Source organism: Sinohyriopsis cumingii, chromosome 1 (genome assembly GCF_028554795.1).
Source record: "Sinohyriopsis cumingii isolate HCF-2022 chromosome 1, ASM2855479v2, whole genome shotgun sequence".
NCBI lineage: Eukaryota > Metazoa > Mollusca > Bivalvia > Unionida > Unionidae > Sinohyriopsis > Sinohyriopsis cumingii.
In genome coordinates this window covers 136269544-136291717 of record NC_142961.1, presented here as the reverse complement: position 1 = coordinate 136291717, position 22174 = coordinate 136269544, and the positions used below count along the sequence as shown (strand labels likewise).

General features: G+C 33.7%; 1 protein-coding gene across 2 annotated transcripts in view; it reads right to left on the bottom strand.

Moving 5' to 3' along the window:
• Positions 1-21548, bottom strand: part of LOC149807918 (dystrobrevin beta-like) — a 136897-nt gene extending 115349 nt beyond the window's left edge. For both annotated transcript variants that reach the window (XM_089971962.1, XM_089971969.1), the window contains exons 1-2: positions 21140-21548; positions 10690-10787 (exon numbers count right to left, since the gene is read on the bottom strand). The gene's annotated coding sequence lies outside the window, so the exon portion shown is untranslated. The remainder of the gene's footprint in view (positions 1-10689; positions 10788-21139) is intronic.
• Positions 21549-22174: the final 626 nt, after the last annotated feature.

The window sequence follows — 22174 nt, the reverse complement described above, 5'->3', positions numbered from 1 at the left end:
AAATATTATACATACTTTCATGCCATATAAAACATTCATCAGGTGCAAAATATTATACATACTTGCATGCCATATAAAAAACTCATCAGGTGCAAAATATTATATGTACTTGCATACCATATAAAACACTCATCAGGTGCAAAATATTATACATACTTGCATACCATATAAAACACTCATCAGGTGCAAAATATTATACATACTTGCATGCCATATAAAAACTCATCAGGTGCAAAATATTATACATACTTGCATACCATATAAAACACTCATCAGGTGCAAAATATTATACATACTTGCATACCATATAAAACACTCATCAGGTGTAAAATATTATACATACTTGCATACCATATAAAACACTCATCAGGTGCAAAATATTATACATACTTGCATGTCATATAAAAAACTCATCAGGTGCAAAATATTATATGTACTTGCATACCATATAAAACACTCATCAGGTGCAAAATATTATACATACTTGCATACCATATAAAACACTCATCAATTGCAAAATATTATACATACTTGCATGCCATATAAAACATTCATCAGGTGCAAAAATATTATATGTACTTGCATGCCATATAAAACACTCATCAGGTGCAAAATATTATACATACTTGCATACCATATAAAACACTCATCAGGTGCAAAATATTATATGTACTTGCATGCCATATAAAAAATTCATCAGGTGCAAAATATTATACATACTTGCATACCATATAAAACACTCATCAGGTGCAAAATATTATATGTACTTGCATACCATATAAAACATTCATCAGGTGCAAACTATTATACATACTTGCATACCATATAAAACACTCATCAGGTGCAAAATATTATACATACTTGCATACCATATAAAACACTCATCAGGTGCAAAATATTATAAATACTTGCATGCCATATAAAACAATCATCAGGTGCAAAATATTATATGTACTTGCATACCATATAAAACATTCATCAGGTGCAAAATATTTTACATACTTGCATACCATATAAAACACTCATCAGGTGCAAAATATTATACATACTTTCATGCCATATAAAAATTCATCAGATGCAAAATATTATATGTACTTGCATACCATATAAAACACTCATCAGGTGCAAAATATTATACATACTTGCATGCCATACAAAACACTCATCAGGTGCAAAATATTATACATACTTTCATGCCATAGAAAACACTCATCAGGTGCAAAATATTATACATACTTGCATACCATATAAAACACTCATCAGGTGCAAAATATTATACATACTTGCATACCATATAAAACACTCATCAGGTGCAAAATATACATACTTTCATGCCATATAAAACATTCATCACTTGCAAAATATTATACATACTTGCATACCATATAAAACAATCATCAGGTGTAAAATATTATACATACTTGCATACCATATAAAACACTCATCAGGTGCAAAATATTATACATACTTGCATACCATATAAAACACTCATCAGGTGTAAAATATTATACATACTTGCATACCATATAAAACACTCATCAGGTGCAAAATATTATACATACTTGCATGTCATATAAAAAACTCATCAGGTGCAAAATATTATATGTACTTGCATACCATACAAAACACTCATCAGATGCAAAATATTATACATACTTGCATACCATATAAAACACTCATCAGGTGCAAAATATTATATGTACTTGCATGCCATATAAAAAATTCATCAGGTGCAAAATATTATACATACTTGCATACCATATAAAACACTCATCAGGTGCAAAATATTATATGTACCTGCATACCATATAAAACATTCATCAGGTGCAAACTATTATACATACTTGCATACCATATAAAACACTCATCAGGTGCAAAATATTATACATACTTGCATACCATATAAAACACTCATCAGGTGCAAAATATTATAAATACTTGCATGCCATATAAAACAATCATCAGGTGCAAAATATTATATGTACTTGCATACCATATAAAACATTCATCAGGTGCAAAATATTTTACATACTTGCATACCATATAAAACACTCATCAGGTGCAAAATATTATACATACTTTCATACCATATAAAACATTCATCAGTTGCAAAATATTATACATACTTGCATACCATACAAAACACTCATCAGGTGCAAAATATTATACATACTTGCATACCATACAAAACACTCATCAGGTGCAAAATATTATACATACTTGCATACCATATAAAACACTCATCAGGTGCAAAATATTATAAATACTTGCATGCCATATAAAAACTCATCAGGTGCAAAATATTACATGTACTTGCATACCATATAAAACACTCATCAGGTGCGAAATATTTTACATACTTGCATACCATACAAAACACTCATCAGGTGCAAAATATTATACATACTTTCATGCCATACAAAACATTCATCAGTTGCAAAATATTATACATACTTGCATACCATATAAAACACTCATCAGGTGCAAAATATTATACATACTTGCATACCATATAAAACACTCATCAGGTGCAAAATATTATACATACTTGGATGCCATATAAAACAATCATCAGGTGCAAAATATTATATGTACTTGCATACCATATAAAACACTCATCAGGTGCAAAATATTATACATACTTGCATACCATATAAAACACTCATCAGGTGCAAAATATTATACATACTTTCATGCCATACAAAACACTCATCAGGTGCAAAATATTATACATACTTTCATACAATATAAAACATTCATCAGTTGCAAAATATTATACATACTTGCATACCATACAAAACACTCATCAGGTGCAAAATATTATACATACTTGCATACCATATAAAACACTCATCAGGTGCAAAATATTATAAATACTTGCATGCCATATAAAAACTCATCAGGTGCAAAATATTATACATACTTGCATACCATATAAAACACTCATCAGGTGCAAAATATTATAAATACTTGAATACCATATAAAACACTCATCAGGTGTAAAATATTATACATACTTGCATACCATATAAAACACTCATCAGGTGTAAAATATTATACATACTTTCATGCCATATAAAACATTCATCAGTTGCAAACTATTACACATACTTGCATACCATATAAAACACTCATCAGGTGTAAAATATTATATGTACTTGCATACCATATAAAACATTCATCAGGTGCAAAATATTTTACATACTTGCATACCATATAAAACACTCATCAGGTGCAAAATATTATACATACTTTCATACCATATAAAACATTCATCAGTTGCAAAATATTATACATACTTGCATACCATACAAAACACTCATCAGGTGCAAAATATTATACATACTTGCATACCATACAAAACACTCATCAGGTGCAAAATATTATACATACTTGCATACCATATAAAACACTCATCAGGTGCAAAATATTATAAATACTTGCATGCCATATAAAAACTCATCAGGTGCAAAATATTACATGTACTTGCATACCATATAAAACACTCATCAGGTGCGAAATATTTTACATACTTGCATACCATACAAAACACTCATCAGGTGCAAAATATTATACATACTTTCATGCCATACAAAACATTCATCAGTTGCAAAATATTATACATACTTGCATACCATATAAAACACTCATCAGGTGCAAAATATTATACATACTTGCATACCATATAAAACACTCATCAGGTGCAAAATATTATACATACTTGGATGCCATATAAAACAATCATCAGGTGCAAAATATTATATGTACTTGCATACCATATAAAACACTCATCAGGTGCAAAATATTATACATACTTGCATACCATATAAAACACTCATCAGGTGCAAAATATTATACATACTTGCATACCATATAAAACACTCATCAGGTGCAAAATATTATACATACTTTCATGCCATACAAAACATTCATCAGGTGCAAAATATTATACATACTTGCATACCATATAAAACACTCATCAGGTGCAAAATATTATACATACTTTCATACCATATAAAACACTCATCAGGTGCAAAATATTATACATACTTTCATACCATATAAAACATTCATCAGTTGCAAAATATTATACATACTTGCATACCATACAAAACACTCATCAGGTGCAAAATATTATACATACTTGCATACCATATAAAACACTCATCAGGTGCAAAATATTATAAATACTTGCATGCCATATAAAAACTCATCAGGTGCAAAATATTATACATACTTGCATACCATATAAAACACTCATCAGGTGCAAAATATTATAAATACTTGAATACCATATAAAACACTCATCAGGTGTAAAATATTATACATACTTGCATACCATATAAAACACTCATCAGGTGTAAAATATTATACATACTTTCATGCCATATAAAACATTCATCAGTTGCAAACTATTACACATACTTGCATACCATATAAAACACTCATCAGGTGTAAAATATTATACATACTTTCATGCCATACAAAACATTCATCAGGTGCAAAATATTATACATACTTGCACACCATATAAAACACTCATCAGGTGCAAAATATTATAAATACTTGCATGCCATATAAAACAATCATCAGGTGCAAAATATTATATGTACTTGCATACCATATAAAACACTCATCAGGTGCAAAATATTATACATACTTGCATACCATATAAAACACTCATCAGGTGCAAAATATTATATATACTTGCATACCATATAAAAAATTCATCAGGTGCAAAATATTATAAATACTTGCATGCCATATAAAACAATCATCAGGTGCAAAATATTATATGTATTTGCATACCATATAAAACACTCATCAGGTGCAAAATATTTTACATACTTGCATACCATATAAAACACTCATCAGGTGCAAAATATTATACATACTTGCATACCATATAAAACACTCATCAGGTGCAAAATATTATACATACTTGCATGCCATACAAAACATTCATCAGGTGCAGAATATTATACATACTTGCATACCATATAAAACACTCATCAGGTGCAAAATATTATACATACTTGCATACCATACAAAACACTCATCAGGTACAAAATATTATACATACTTGCATACCATATAAAACACTCATCAGGTGCAAAATATTATAAATACTTGCATGCCATATAAAACACTCATCAGGTGCAAAATATTATACATACTTGCATGCCATATAAAAAACTCATCAGGTGCAAAATATTATATGTACTTGCATACCATATAAAACACTCATCAGGTGCAAAATATTATACATACTTGCATACCATATAAAACACTCATCAATTGCAAAATATTATACATACTTGCATGCCATATAAAACATTCATCAGGTGCAAAATATTATATGTACTTGCATGCCATATAAAACACTCATCAGGTGCAAAATATTATACATACTTGCACACCATATAAAACACTCATCAGGTGCAAAATATTATACATACTTTCATGCCATATAAAACATTCATCAGTTGCAAACTATTACACATACTTGTATACCATATAAAACACTCATCAGGTGTAAAATATTATACATACTTGCATACCATATAAAACACTCATCAGGTGCAAAATATTATAAATACTTGCATGCCATATAAAAACTCATCAGGTGTAAAATATTATACATACTTGCATGTCATATAAAACATTCATCAGTTGCAAAATATTATACATACTTTCATGCCATATAAAAACTCATCAGGTGCAAAATATTATATGTACTTTGCTACCATATAAAACACTAATCAGGTGAAAAATATTATACATACTTGCATGCCAATAAGAAATTAAAAATTTATTTTAATGTGATGTAGTAAAGGATAAAGGGGGACTAACTCATATGGGATCCATATTTTCTTCTTGGCATACCTTCTAGAATATAATGTACCACACAAACATCATGACTGTTGACTCCTAAACCAATCAGAAAAATCATGTTTCAAGAAAACACAATATTAAGTAATATTAGTATATAAAAACACCCAAAAATGTGACTATTCTTGACACCAGGATTCATGCCTGTAACCTGTATAAACAGTTAACAGGTGTACCAACACTCATGGAAATCTATCACCCCAGGGTAATTTACACAGCTGATTACCACAGGTGATTAAAAGGTAAGTCAGTCAGAGATAAACAACCACCTTTGCATATATGATTTAAATGACAGACTACAGCTAGGGTCATATCATGTTAAGACAATCTTTCTGGGAGAACCAATTAGGCCAATTTGCATCAGTAATGTATAGGGCGTGGAACAACTAATTTTGTTTGTGTGTGTGTTTTTTGGATTTTTAACGTAGCTTTAACAATTTTTCAGTCATACTGCTACAATGTCTGCCGTGTAGTAGTTTATAGTGATGCCTAGCACTGGGGCATCATGACGCAGACATGTAGCATGATGTCCCACCCAGTCACATTATCCTGACACCAGGCCAACCAATCCTAACACTAATTTCTTAATGCTGCGTGCCAAGCAAGGCAGCTGTTAGTACCATTTTTGTAAGTCTTTTGGTAAGACTCAGCCAGGGATTAAACCTACAACCTTTGGCATCCAAGGCGGACGCTCTAACCACTAGGCCACCAGAGCGGTATGCCATTTTGTTACAAGTCTGTAAATCAATAAGCTCATAAAAATTGAGATCCACTTAAAATATGTTGATCTGACAGGCACTGATAAATGTTCATGTTCGGGTGACCTTTGGAATACCTGGTCTACTTATTTTTAGGAACCTATCACATGAAAGCTTGCATTTCATGTAGGAAAAAATTATCAATGATGCCTTTGACTTTCGCAAAAGCTATAATCTAATTGGCATAACAACAGAAAATGATCTTGTACTGGTGTTCATCACATCTCCATTGTCAAAGATCTCAACTTTAAACTGTCTGATTGAAAGAGAAGCATGTTAAAAAAACAAAAGTTATTACTCTTTGCTGCCTTGAATGATAATGTCTAAGACATCCTTAATTAAAGATTATTTGCTAGTTTGTGAATAGCAGAAAAATTTCTTTGAAGTTGGATTTTACTCCATATTATTGCAGTATTTGGAATAGTGCAGAATTGTGATTCAATTTTTAAGGCAAAATGTCGAAATGCTGCTGTTATTCAGGAAAGGATGAACCATCAGTGATTCAAGCAAAGCCCAGCAAACTAAATTTTGGAACTCTGGTTGATGGGAGTCGACTTTGTGACACGCATCAACAAGGATCTTTGTTATGCTCATAAGTTGTTGTTGTTGTTGTTGTTGTGGGGTTTAACGCCATTTTTCAGCACATGATAAGCTATACATGGCGGCCAGTATTAATGGTGGAGGAAGAACCCAGGAAAACCCAGGAAAGAACCACCAACCCACGAGAAGCTACTGGCAAGCTTTCTCACATACCCACACTGGCTGAATCTTAGACTCGAACCGCCGCAGACAGAGGTGAGATGGTAGTGATCCGTAATGAAGAGCGTAATGAGACCACTTGGCCACTCGGGGCCCCTTTTATGCTCATAAGAAATGCAGCAAGAATGTCAGAGAAGTTTGAACAGCATCACCGTGTGAGTGTGTGTACAATGCTAAGTCTACCAACTAATTTCTGTTTGAAAGTGTATTTTATATGTCAAATAAAACTGATATTTGTTTTCTTTTATTTGAAAATGAATTTTCTAGTTTAATTCCAAAGGCTTCTTAGATCAGAGAACTCGTTCTCAACTGTAATACAGCACTTTCTGGGGTCGAGTGTACTGAGAAGTTTTTTTAGTCTTACAAACAAAAACAATTAATACTGCCTGGGAGATTGGCAATCATGTCTGTGTAATTTAGTGATTGTTCATTCGTAAAACTTGTTTATACTCACATATCCAATCAGTCCTGAGATGAAATAAAATCTTAAAAACCTTGAAATCTTGAAAACCTCACATTGCCAACCCTCCTTACAGGGAGGTTGAAGAACATTCAGAATCAAAATTATGGCTAAATAAAAAATCAATGTCAGCAGAAAGTTGCATTTTCTTTGTTCGATATATTTTTATCACTTGAATATATGTATATTATTAAATCAATGTAAATTTTGGAATAAAATTCAAGTATTGTAGCAGGGCTACTGTACCTATACAAGTATGGTAGAAATTGAACAGGTGCACTTTACACCCATTCCTCTCTTCATATTCTACTGGTAGGCCTGTAATTTATTCAAGCAATACAGTTTTAAGTGTTACACAGGCATCCTTGTTTACACCAGTTTATAACTGAATTTCACCTGGGGCTGTTAGGAAGGATAGAGCTAGCAACAAAACAAAAAAAAAAAACTTGCACCTTATTACTTCTTTGCTGTACTAGAGGACTCCAATTGTGAAAAGCCTTTCTTTTTTTCAAAGAGCACACACAGTGCATTTTAACCTTGCAGAAAAGAAGCAACCATGTTAGTAATAATATATTTATATCCTATAAATAAAGCAAGGCAAAAGAAAGTATCCCCACCCTTTTGAAGAAAATAAGGATATTTTTATACAGTCCATCCACATATATATGTGTAATGTTTTTGAAGTCCCCCTACAACATTCAAGCTAGAAACATGACACTTGGGTCAATGACAGTCCCATGAATGCTGATTTCGCCAACAATTTTGGAATTCTGCTCTCTAGATGGTAGAAATACGGGGTTACGGGTCATTTAATTAACATGCATTTTCAGATGGCACCTGAGCTGTCTGTCTCACAAGTTTGGAAAGTCAGCACATCGTACTCCAGGGACTCCATGATCTTTCCTATGCCAACCCCTCCTCCTCAAAACTTAGCTCCAGCATTATAACATAGAAACAAATGAGATCTCCACTCTACAGTCTTGTATACCATATAAACTAACTTATAAGTTGAGTCCAAAAAGCAAATAATATAGACCCTAATGTGCCATTGCATAATACACCAGCAGATCAGGTTGTGTTTTGTTTGTTCAACTGATTACTTCAAACAAACTGCATAGACCCAGATGTGCTATTGCATTATGAGATGGCAAATCTGGGTCTATGCAGTTTGCAGTTTTATCAGACTTATAAACAAAAATATATATGGTATATTAATTGGACATGGGACAAATTAATATGGGGCCATCCATTTAGTATGTATGCAAAAATCTTGCAAAGCTTGACCTATCCCCCTCCCCTGTACACATGCATACTTTTTTACACACACCCACCGGCGCATGTATGCTTGAGCACCACAGCAGCTAAAATCTTGAGCCAGCAGCAGTCCACAGTGAGGCCAGATTGAAGGATGTGTAATCCATGAGGCAGGCTGCCAGACTGTGTCAGACTCAATGCTGAGCTGTGTGATAGCTAGCAATCAGGGATACGGTGGCATACAAGTGACACCTCTCCCACAGTCCTACTTCTCCCTGTAGCTGTGGCTCATTTGAGGGCCAATGTAGACAAATTATTATCGAAGTTTCACCCCCCACCCCCACCCTGTTTCCTATACGTATGCACATTATCAGTAGATCTCCCCCATAGGAAAGCGTATGCATTTGGATTTACCCCTTCCATGCATACGTACTAAATGGATGGCCCCTATACAGATATACGCAGCAGACAGAGACCATGTCCCGACATAACATTTCCTAGGTTTCCATAAAGAAAATAATAAAAGCAGCAACCAAGCACCAGACCTTAATGGAATATTAGAAAATAAATCACAACGTCCAAATATACGAAGTTTCACAGCTAAAAACTGTCCATGGTTGTTCATCATTTCATGGATATCCTTTGATGTCCAAAGTGTTTGTAAAAAATATGGGTTATACGAGGAAAATGCTCATAGAAAATGTGTTAGATGGTTTGAATTTTAAACTGTCTCCCAAATTATAAAAATTAAAATGTACATAAAGGATCTGAATTTCAACAAATCTATCTTATTCATCAAGTGTGTCACAATCCACAAAACTGTTGCTAAATTATTGTGCTCAGTATATTTATCTTACAATTACTTGTGCAGTATGCACCGTACATCTTACCATTCATTTATTTGTTTGTATAAAACATTCAATACATTTATAGATCATAATAACCTTGGTTTCTCTTTGATAAAAAAGATGCATACTGAGTTAATACGAGTTATATATTACTTAATTCAATGTACATGTATGCTACCTAATCCCATGTACATGTATGCTACTTAATCCAATGTACATGTATGCTACTTTGAAATCAAATCTTACACAGGACTAGCAGTATTTCAGGTGCAAAATTTATTTTTAAGACTGGTATTATGTTTTAAACACTTAGTCACCATTTTGTGGGTATTTTATTGTGAAATATTCTGCTTTTCCTCCACAATATTTAAAATACACAGACAAGTGTCTTAATGGTTGTACGAGACTTTTTGCAGACTGAATATAGAAATGCAGGCTGAGTCTCAGAAAGTTGAATGCATTGGTTTAATCTGTTATGGTACAGTAAGACAAGCAGGTTTATTTAGTGCCATGGCAACTGGAGTAAAGTACCCTTGCCAAGGACAAAATATGGTAATCAACATGGCTGATCCAACTGGTTCGATTTGAACCATCACTATTTCAGTTATGAGTTTGCCACACTAACCACTCACCCACTCCTCATAAAGTTATGAGTTTGCCACACTAACCACTCACCCACTCCTCATAAAGTTATGAGTTTGCCACACTAACCACTCACCCACTCCTCATAAAGTTCAAGAATTCTTGCACATGTTAGACTTCTCTCCTGACTTCTGTGTAAAATCTCCACTTTTTGTGTGATTGAGACACCATCCACTGAAATGAAGACAAAAATAGATTAGGTCCCTCTATACACACTGTGTTATACTGTCTCATGAGCCATGATTTTACATTTTACTTTAATGGTTGGCAAGTGGGCAACAAAATACAAATATTTATCTGGTTTACAATTATGCACACAAGCATCTGACACTGCTTTAGAAAAAATATTGTTTTTTATATTATGGACAAGCAGCAGTGAGGGCGAACAGTCTCTAATTGATTTTTTTTGGTTTATACCAAAGAAGGTTTCCATGAACAAATTGTTGGGAAAAAGCTTTATTTTCCAAAATAGAAGCTTCCTTATGGGATTAAATATATTAAGTAGCATCAGGACAAATCTTAAAATATACCTGAGATGAACCCTCCCTGCTGCTGTACATTTTTAAAATATTTTGTCAAGTCCGATTTGTGAAACTATTTTGGAAAATAAAGCTTTTACCCAAAAATTTGTTCATGGAAGCCTTCTTTGGTATAAACCAAAAAAAATCAATTAGAGACTGTTCGCCCTCCCTGCTGCTATGGACATATTTAATTTATCAAAGCTTAAATTTTTGTTGTACCCTCCAAACTGCTAGGACTGGAACAATCCATAACTTTGGAGCTGTGGCCTTTCTATTAAAATTAATCTTGGGAAATATAAGGAATACATTTCAAAGTATTATTAGCAATAAATATTTGAAATGCAAAACTTGATGGCTAAAAGGGTTTTGTTAACAAAATCATTAGCCTAAATGGATAAACATCAGGTCAATCACCTACTGGAATTAAAAAACTTTTTTTATAATATTGTTACCTGCTACAGCCATTTATAGTTAATGAAGAAGAATAGATACCCTTCTGAAGCAAACTAAATCAGGACTCCTTAGCTTTCAACCTGATCACAAGGCCTTACTCAGAAGAATGGGGGCCCCAAGTGGCTGAGTGGTCTAAAGCGCTCACCATTCCGGATCACTGCCATCTCACCTCTGTCTGCGTGGGTTCGAGTCCAAAGCTCGGCTAGTGTGGGTACGTGGGAAAGCCTGCCAGTAGCTTCTCGTGGGTCGGTGGTTCTTCCCTGGGTTTTCCAGGGTTCTTCCTCCACCAGTTATACTGGCTGCCATGTATAGCCTATCTTGTGCTGAAAAATGGCGTTAAACCCTAGAACAACAACAACTACTCAGAAGAATGACAGCTGGATTGGAGTCACATGATCAAATAAATTTTGATCACATGACAAAATCCTTCTGTACAAAGGCAGAAGATCCAATCCTGAATCACAGCTCCCCATCCATGACTTTAATACCTTTCCTCAAGGAGTCATGATTTATTTTGCTATAGAAAGGTATCTATTCCTGTTCAATACTTTTTCTGTTTGCTTGAATTAAAGTGATGAAAACATACAGCAAGGCTATAGACATTACTGTCCAACAAGCAGTACTTTACAGTTGTTGTTTTCAATAAACAATAAGAATGAAATTACTTCATTTCATAAGCTTTTATGAGAAAGGATCACTTCTATATTTTTAAAACATGTGGAGATAAAAATCCTTTGCAGAACCTAAACGTACACACTGAAATTGACTGATTCAAAATGAATTCCATCTGAGAATTGTTATGATCTGGAACTACTAAAACTACAGTCTTAAATGATACATTATGCATTAGTAAATTACAGATTTAATCCCAAAATATGAATTGCATAAATTTGGTCTCTTTTGTCATTAACTGAACCTCAAAATAAAGTAAATATTCAAAGCCACTGGCATGACTTTAATTTTGAAAACATGCTACACAATCGGCCATCAAAGACTTTACAATGAGATCAGCCAACTCCCATAAATCTTGAATGTTTTCATTGCCAGATACATTATTTTTAAATGCCATCTTAAACTTTTTATCACCTTCAGTGTACCGCTCCGGTGGCCAAGTGGTTAGAGCGTCCGCCTCGGATGCGGGAGGTCGTGGGTTCGATCCTCGGCCAAGTCATACCAAAGACTTACAAAAACGGTACTTAAACAGCTGTCTCGCTTGGCACTCAGCATTAAGAGGTTAGTGTTAGGACTGGTCGGCCCGGTGTCAGGATAACATGACTGGGTGGGACATCATGCTACATGTCTGCGGCATGATGCCCCAGTGCTAGACATCACTATAAACTGCCACATTGCAGACATCGTAGCGATATGACTGAAAAATTGTTAAAGCTACGTTAAAAAAAAAAATCCAAATCCAAATCACCTTCAGTGAGTGATTCTGACCACTGCCAGCATCAACAAAGATATCGACGGACATCCACTAAAGTTGTACACATATTTAAACTTTTTTGACAAAAATTTGTGCCATGTGGCACAGATGTGTCAACATATGGCAGACATTGAACAAAACAATAAATAGAAACCTGCAATCCCACACTCAATGTACAACACAGCATATATACTACAACACTTTAATGATAATAATGCAGTGTAATGACACTTTAAAACAAGTTAACTACATGTATATTGTTTCTTCTTTTTGTCATTAATAAATTATTCATATTATATGGTTAACTTATACTGATTCATGTATTATTATCGTTCGATAAGAAATAAAGCCCGAACTATGATTTTATCTAATAATAATAATAATAATAACAAATCTTATTATTGGAGATTTTTTAAATTTACAAAACTGAAAATTCCAAATGATTCTAGCAATCAACTATAGAAATATAACTTGTACTCAGATAATCTACTGATTCAATAAAAGAGAGATCCCTACCATCCATACATTTACTGATTCAGTAAAAGAGAGATCCCTACCATCCATACATTTACTGATTCAGTAAAAGAGAGATCCCTACCATCCATACATTTACTGATTCAATAAAAGAGAGATCCCTACCATCCATACATTTACTGATTCAATAAAAGAGAGATCCCTACCATCCATACATTTACTGATTCAGTAAAAGAGAGACCCCTACCATCTATACATTTACTGATTCAATAAAAGAGAGATCCCTACCATCCATACATTTACTGATTCAGTAAAAGAGAGATCCCTACCATCCATACATTTACTGATTCAGTAAAAGAGAGATCAATGACCCTACCATCCATACATTTACTGATTCAGTAAAAGAGAGATCCCTACCATCCATACATTTACTGATTCAATATAAGAGAGATCAATGACCCTACCATCCATACATTTACTGATTCAATAAAAGAGAGACCCCTACCATCCATACATTTACTGATTCAGTAAAAGAGAGACCCCTACCATCCATACATTTACTGATTCAATAAAAGAGAGACCCCTACCATCCATACATTTACTGATTCAATAAAAGAGAGACCCCTACCATCCATACATTTACTGATTCAGTAAAAGAGAGATCCCTACCATCCATACATTTACTGATTCAATAAAAGAGAGACCCCTACCATCCATACATTTACTGATTCAATAAAAGAGAGATCCCTACCATCCATACATTTACTGATTCACTAAAAGAGAGATCCCTACCATCCATACATTTACTGATTCAGTAAAAGAGAGACCCCTACCATCCATACATTTACTGATTCAATAAAAGAGAGACCCCTACCATCCATACATTTACTGATTCAATAAAAGAGAGATCCCTACCATCCATACATTTACTGATTCACTAAAAGAGAGATCCCTACCATCCATACATTTACTGATTCAGTAAAAGAGAGACCCCTACCATCCATACATTTACTGATTCAATAAAAGAGAGATCCCTACCATCCATACATTTACTGATTCAATAAAAGAGAGACCCCTACCATCCATACATTAACTGATTCAGTAAAAGGAAGACCCCTACCATCCATACATTTACTGATTCAGTAAAAGAGATACTTCAACCTACCATCCATACATTTACTAAGATGATGGATTATAGACAATGGCACATATCTAACTGACATTTGTCCATCATAGTGCTGTCCTCTACCTCACAGATATTCAGTATACCCAACTGGCTCATAACTCTTTAAAGTGGAGGTAAAAAAAAGATTCATAGAAGGATATGCGTTTTGCATTCACAGAATTTGAGTTTACCTTTTGTGGCCACGATTGACCCATCCTCAAGTCACGTATTGTAAAATATTTTTGAACTCGATGACAAATTATTTCCATGGAAAAAAGGATGAGATACAATCCCCAATGAATACACTTGAAAGCTAGTTATTGAAAATTAAAATTTTTGAACTAAATTAATAGAAGGCATCCAATCCTGTAATTTATTTAATGTATTAATTTTCAATAGTTGTTGTTGTTGTTGTAGGATTCAACACCATTTTTCAGCACACGATAGGCAATACATGGCAGCCAGTATTAATAGTGGAGAAAGAACTCGCGAAAACCCAGGAAAGAACCACCGACCCATGAGAAGCTACTGGCAAGCTTTCTCACATACCCACATTGGCTGAATCCAAGACTCGAACCCACGCAGACACAGGTGAGATGGCAATGATCAGGAATGGAGAGCGCTTTAGACCACTTGGCCAATCAAGACCCCATTTTCAATAGTAAAACATTCATTAATATTTATGTCATAAGTCAACTTTTTGTTCTTGAACATCTACTGTATGCAACTACATGTATCACAGAAATGTGACAGTTTAAAATTTGATGCTGCTTTTGTGACTTCATAAGTTGTTTATATGTTATATTAAACTGAAATTAAAACTAATTTGCATGATGGTGAATGAAATCCTAAACAGTCCTACATATTCTATCTAATGTCCAAAAGTTTCCAGTATTCCAAATGAGTTCAAGTGGTGTTTCGAAAGAATTCCAGTGGTGTTCTCAAAGAAGTCCAATCTACTGTGCTGATGTCCCAATAGACTGGAATAGTTTGATGTGCTAACAGTCTTGATGTAACACAATGATATATACCAAAATGTCTTTAAATGAATTCATTGTAATTCCAACACAGCTACTTAATCCAAAGTTTTTTGTTAGCATCTTATAATTCCAATGATTAATTATTAAAAATATAATATCCACTCAAATTGAACAGACTAAAATGATTCCACTAAAACTGCTGTTAGGCATAGGAATAACTAATTCACAGGTAAAAATCCCTTATAAAAAAACTAAGATGCAGTTTCAGAACCAGAACAATGGTCAAATAATCAATTCCAGAATATTCTGTTGGTCAACAAGGCCTAATCCGGCTAACCAATCAGCCAATCAGAAATTAGGTCACCTGGTTTTTCTTGAGGAAAAACTATGACTTGAGCTGAAATACCATCAAGTTTGTCATCAAGATTTTCTTCTACAGCTTCCAAGGTCATAAAGCCATAATAACATGTTTACCCCGATTAAAAGTAAACCACACTATCCTGAAATTAAGTACTGTTTTCAAAATAACCGTTACAATCCATAATAAAAAAAAAAAACCACATATAATTAGATATTTACAACAATAGTAGGTAGGTAGGTAGGGAGATACAAAAATAGGTAGGTATGTAAGTTATTGTAGGGTTTAATGCCATTTTTCAGCACAAGATAGGATTTACATGGCGACCAGTATAAATGGTGGAGAAAGATCCCGGGAAAACACCAGAAATAAGCACAGACCCACAAGAAGCTACTGGCAAGCTTTCTCACATACCCACATTAGCCAAATCTGAGACGCACCAACAGAGGTGAGATGGCTGTGATCCATAGCGGCTAGCGCTTTAGACCATTGGCCACTCAGTGCCCTGGTAGATAGATAGATACAAATATAAATAGATAAATTGTTGTTGTTGTTGTTGTTGTAGGGTTTAATGCCATTTTCAGCACAAGATAGATAGACAGACAGACAGATAGATAGACAGATTGATAGATAGATAGATAGACAGACAGACAGATAGATAGCTTAACAGGCAAAAAGAAAATTCAGGGATGGGAAAAAGTAGACATATTCCTCTCATACTCACTGGCCACTACAGAAAGCAAAACATATGGGATCAGGGTACATAAACATAGTAATTAAAATCAAGCTATTGGTCACTATATGCAGGCAATAATGTTATGTATATATAATTTGTACTGCTTGTTAGTGTTGGGTTTTTCTTCCATGATTAAATATTATGTATATATGATCTGTACTGCTTATTATTTTGGTTTTATCCATGATTAAATGTTATGTATATATAATTTGTATTGCTTATTTGTTGGGTTTTTTTTCCCATGATTAAATGTTACGTATATATAATCTGTACTGCTTGTTATTTTTTTTTTTTTCCATGACTAAATGTTATGTATATATAATTTGTACCGCTTGTTAGATTTGATTTTTTTCCATGACTAAATGTTATGTATATATAATTTGTACTGCTTGTTAGTTTTTTTTTTTCCATGACTAAATGTTATGTATATATGTAATTTGTACTGCTTGTTAGTTTTTTTTTTTCCATGACTAAATGTTATGTATATATAATTTGTACTGCTTGTTAGATTTGATTTTTTCCATGACTAAATGTTATGTATATATAATTTGTACTGCTTGTTAGTTTGTTTTTTTTCCATGATTAAATGTTATGTATATATGATGATTTGTACTGCTTGTTAGTGTTGGGTTTTTTCCATGATTAAATGTTATGTATATTTTTAATTTGCACTGCTTGTTAGTGTTGTGTTTTTTCCATGATTAAATGTTATATATATATGATTTGTACTGTTTGTTAGTTTGGGAATCATTATCTTAGTCTGATTCAAGGACATTATGTTTACCATGTTCCTTATTATAATTTTAGTAAAAGATTTTATCTTCATTGACAAGCTCAGAATCTTCTAGCATGGAAAATTCAATTAAGTCATAGTATTTCCAGTAAATGCTAATTGTGACCTAGGTCAAGCAGAGGGCTTTATAACCTTGTTTACTTGAGAAATTACTTATTGTTGCTGTAAGATCTTGATGCTGAATCATTTGTAACATTGTGTTCAGTTCTGATTTAGATTTATTTATTTAATCAAAATATTATTCACCGGAAATACAAAGTGCTCTTCGTCAATGTTCTTGGATTGAAACATTAATCTGAAATTATAATGAATTCAGACAAGGGCATCTTGGATAATATTACTGTGACTAATTCAAAGACTGTCAGTAAGTCATCACAATTCAGGCTACTGGTACATTACTTCATTCAAGACTACAGACATTTCAATGCCTTCATCACTGGATCTTTTTTCAAACTCCACTGGAATTTAATCTGAACTTTATTCTGTAGGACTGATGATAAATCTTTTTGGACTATTTGGAATTTAATTCGCTACACTGTATGTTCTGGGGTTTTTAAATTGTCACTTTTGTATTCTAAGGAAATAAATTATTGGTTGAATTTTACAAAACGTGCAGGGTTTTGTTCTTTTCTATTATTTAGTTTCAGAATATATATATATATATATATATATATATATATATATACACACACACACACACACACATACATGCATAGTAAATATTGTGGAAAATGAAAAATGGTGGTCTTAATGGATATGTAGTCACTATATGTTATGGTGGTGGTCACTATACTTTATGGAGCTGGTCACAAGTCATGGTTTGACGGTAATTCATTATAAAGACTGGAATACAATCCCCCCCATTTCTTGAGAAGGAGTCGGTAATGCTGTAAAACCTCTGCCTGTATATTTTGTCTTGGATGCTCATCTGTCATTTATACCATCCATAATTACATCAAACTTGGCAACTGACTTACCCAGATTTTGTGATCAAGGGTTGTATCACTCATGGTTCTCCCATCACTACCACCACCACCCTCACCATCTTCGTTAGCCATGGTTCCAGTAAGTTAACCTATTTACAACATGGCCGATATTTCTGTATTTTGCACTAGCGATATCTATTGGAGATTAAAGAGCTACCAAGAGTATGTAATGTAAACTAACAAACAGCATTTAACAGCAGTACATTGTACATTGGCCCAAAACGGTGGAGGCAACTGACTTCAAACTTGGTAAGTTTAAGATTGAAAGTATTAATATGTACCAGAGAGTTATTACATGTGTATTTGAGGGAAAGGATGTATTTGTGCTAACATCTATCGACAGAGGAAAATCGCTTATTTATGAGTCCATTCCAGGTGTGTACACCCCTTGTCTCGATCAAGGACTAACAGTGTTCAAATCTGAACAACCTGATTTTGATTGGCTGCAGTTGTCTACCACTGCATCCAATGAAATTCACAGACCTGAAGAAATGAAATATCAGATCAATCCACCAAAATGTAGATAGGTTAACATATCAGAAACTTGGCTAGCGAACGAAGCTGCCCATCACTGCTTGTATTTATTTCTATTCCCTTCCAAAACATTAATCAAATTCTTTGAAAAGGTTTATATGGATCCATAAATACGATCCCTACATGTAAATGACTAAGAAATTTAAAAGCATCCTCATAAAGGATAAGTACGACTGCATTTTGCCATGAACTGCTTGTACACTGTATTAAAAATTTATAAATGTGGAACTGGCAGAGACTTTCTTAAGAACTGTTTATATATTACTTGCTTATAAGCTGGATCCACCCTGAATCTTCATAAAAGCAGATCTAAATTCTCTAATGCTCTGGCAGGTCTGTGTCTATGCAATTTGCTATGAGGAATCAGTTAGCAAAAATCTGTATAAAAGGACACTTGCCTTTGAAGGGCAATAAAACCTGCTCTTCATTTTGCAACCATTAATGCCTGCCAGGTATCACTGATCTGTACTTATTCCACAACTGACACTCTGCAAAAATTGCTCTCAGCAATAGTTATGATCTATAACAAGTGAAATCATTTCACCAATCAAAGAACATGTTAGTCAACCTATTGGGCCACTAAAGGGTTAATTCTACTGATGTTCCCATATGTGTGATTTGAAAGATAAACATGTGTGAAATGTTTACTTTGGAGAAATTTACATCTGACATTTGTCGTTGTCCATCTAGGTCAGTATGATTATTCCCAACCATCTTCCAGAGTATATCTAACTAGTAACCTAATGGTATTAGTTACTTTCAGACAGTGAAGTAGTACTGACTGGATGAGTTACTTTCAGACACTGAAGTAGTACTGACTGGATTGATGACTTTCAGACAGTGAAGTAGTACAGACTGGGATTAGTTAATTTCAAACACTGAAGTAGTACCGACTGGATGGGTTACTTTCAGACAGTGAAGTAGTACTGACTGGATGAGTTACTTTCAGACAGTGAAGTAGTACCGACTGTATTAGTTAATTTTAGACAGTGAAGTAGAACTGACTGGATTAGTTAATTTCAGACAATGAAGTAGTACTGACTGGATGAGTTACTTTCAGATAGTGAAGTAGTACTGACTGGATGAGTTACTTTCAGACAGTGAAGTAGTACTGACTGGATGAGTTACTTTCAGATAGTGAAGTAGTACTGACTGGATGAGTTACTTTCAGACAGTGAAGTAGTACTGACTGAATGAGTTACTTTCAGACAATGAAGTAGTACCGACTGGATGAGTTACTTTCAGACAGTGAAGTAGTACCGACTGTATTAGTTAATTTTAGACAGTGAAGTAGAACTGACTGGATTAGTTAATTTCAGACATTGAAGTAGTACTGACTGGATGAGTTACTTTCAGATAGTGAAGTAGTACTGACTGGATGAGTTACTTTCAGACAGTGAAGTAGTACTGACTGAATGAGTTACTTTCAGACAATGAAGTAGTACCGACTGGATGAGTTACTTTCAGACAGTTAAGTAGTACAATATTTGAAATTAATGTGAATAACATATTGAGACTGCCCATCACATGCCTATAAACAAAACATTTGTTTATCCAGATATCATGATTCTAAATTCATATTTTTTCAAATTATTCAATATGTACATTTTACTTTTAGTAATGTGAACACTGCTTTGAATGATAACAGTTCGTGAAGTAGAACTTCCCTTTTGCAAACAGTGACGTTTGCGACACGTAACGTGAATGGTTTTTTCTGTTACAATACAAAACTAAACCATATATCAAATTTTAATAGGAAATAATGGTTCTGGCAGTAACTGGTACTGCCAGAGAAAGGCGGAACATGTTAGTTGTGATACTTTATGATATTTATGCTAGGCAGTATTAAGTTTTTCTTTTTTTCTGTTGGATATATTCGTACATTAGGTCGAGATTACCAAGTTAGAGTTAAAGATTTCTGATAATGTGTATTATTCGGAAAGCATTAGCAAACCCTAAAACAATGATGATAACTGATCCATTGGTAGCATAGTTATGTAACTTGACAACTTTTACCCTTCATCGTCTGAATGACAGTGAAACCGAATAGTTCGCATTGTGGCTGTACTGAATAAAAGATGAAAATATAAATTATCTAACCTTACTGTCTTCTTCAATGCGATGTCAAAGTCAACTTTGACCACCGGTAATTCCTTTTCTGGGAATGAAGTTTTCAACCATGTTTTTTTCAATGTTTTTGTTTTTTTGGGGGTAAGAAATTTGTTTTTTCTTTCGTTCCAGACGTGATTGATTCGTTCGTTCCTATTACCAAAGTTTGTTTAACTTAAAACGTTGGAACGCCGTAGTATAGGCAAATGCCGAGGAAAGCTCGTGGTATCATAAACAACGACAGAGAAATACACTGATGTTCAGGTTACTCGACGTAATTATAATTTGTATTTATCGCATAACTGGTACACTTTATATACAGCGATTGAAGTGTACTAGTTTTGACATGTTAAATCACGTTACGTAACTACGTTAAATTGATTGGTCAAAAATAACAGTAAGTCCTAGTCCTACAATGTACGACACATCACCCGATATTTTGTTGTGGGGGAGGTCATGGCACTAGCACTAAAACAAAAAATATGTGATATGCCTTATATTGTAGGACTAAATAAGTCCATCAAACTAGTGCGCATTATATATATATATATATATATATATATATATATATATATATATATATATATATATATATATATATATATATATATATATATTTTAAAGTATTGCTATCAAGAACGTGGCGACCACGTTTCCAATCGATTGCCCAAGGGAATTGAGATATAAAGGTTATATCTGTTGGAATACGGGCAATTTACCTCACAGTAGATCGTTACAAAATGAAATTGAGAACATCTGGCAATGGATTGGGGGGGGGGGGGTGCGTTCAAACCTGATATTCGCATCCCACCCTCAAAACAAGTGTGGTTCAAATATCAACCTATAGGAGTAATTAAACTGACCCCTCTTTTGAAAAGAATGTCGAAATATGCCAGTCTCCCAACTGACAGACAGAAATCAAAAGACAACATTCTTCCACATCAAATAATGTACATATCCGGTTACAAAACATCCAGTCAGATAATAACCACAGCCAAGTGAATATATATCAGCACCAACGAATCT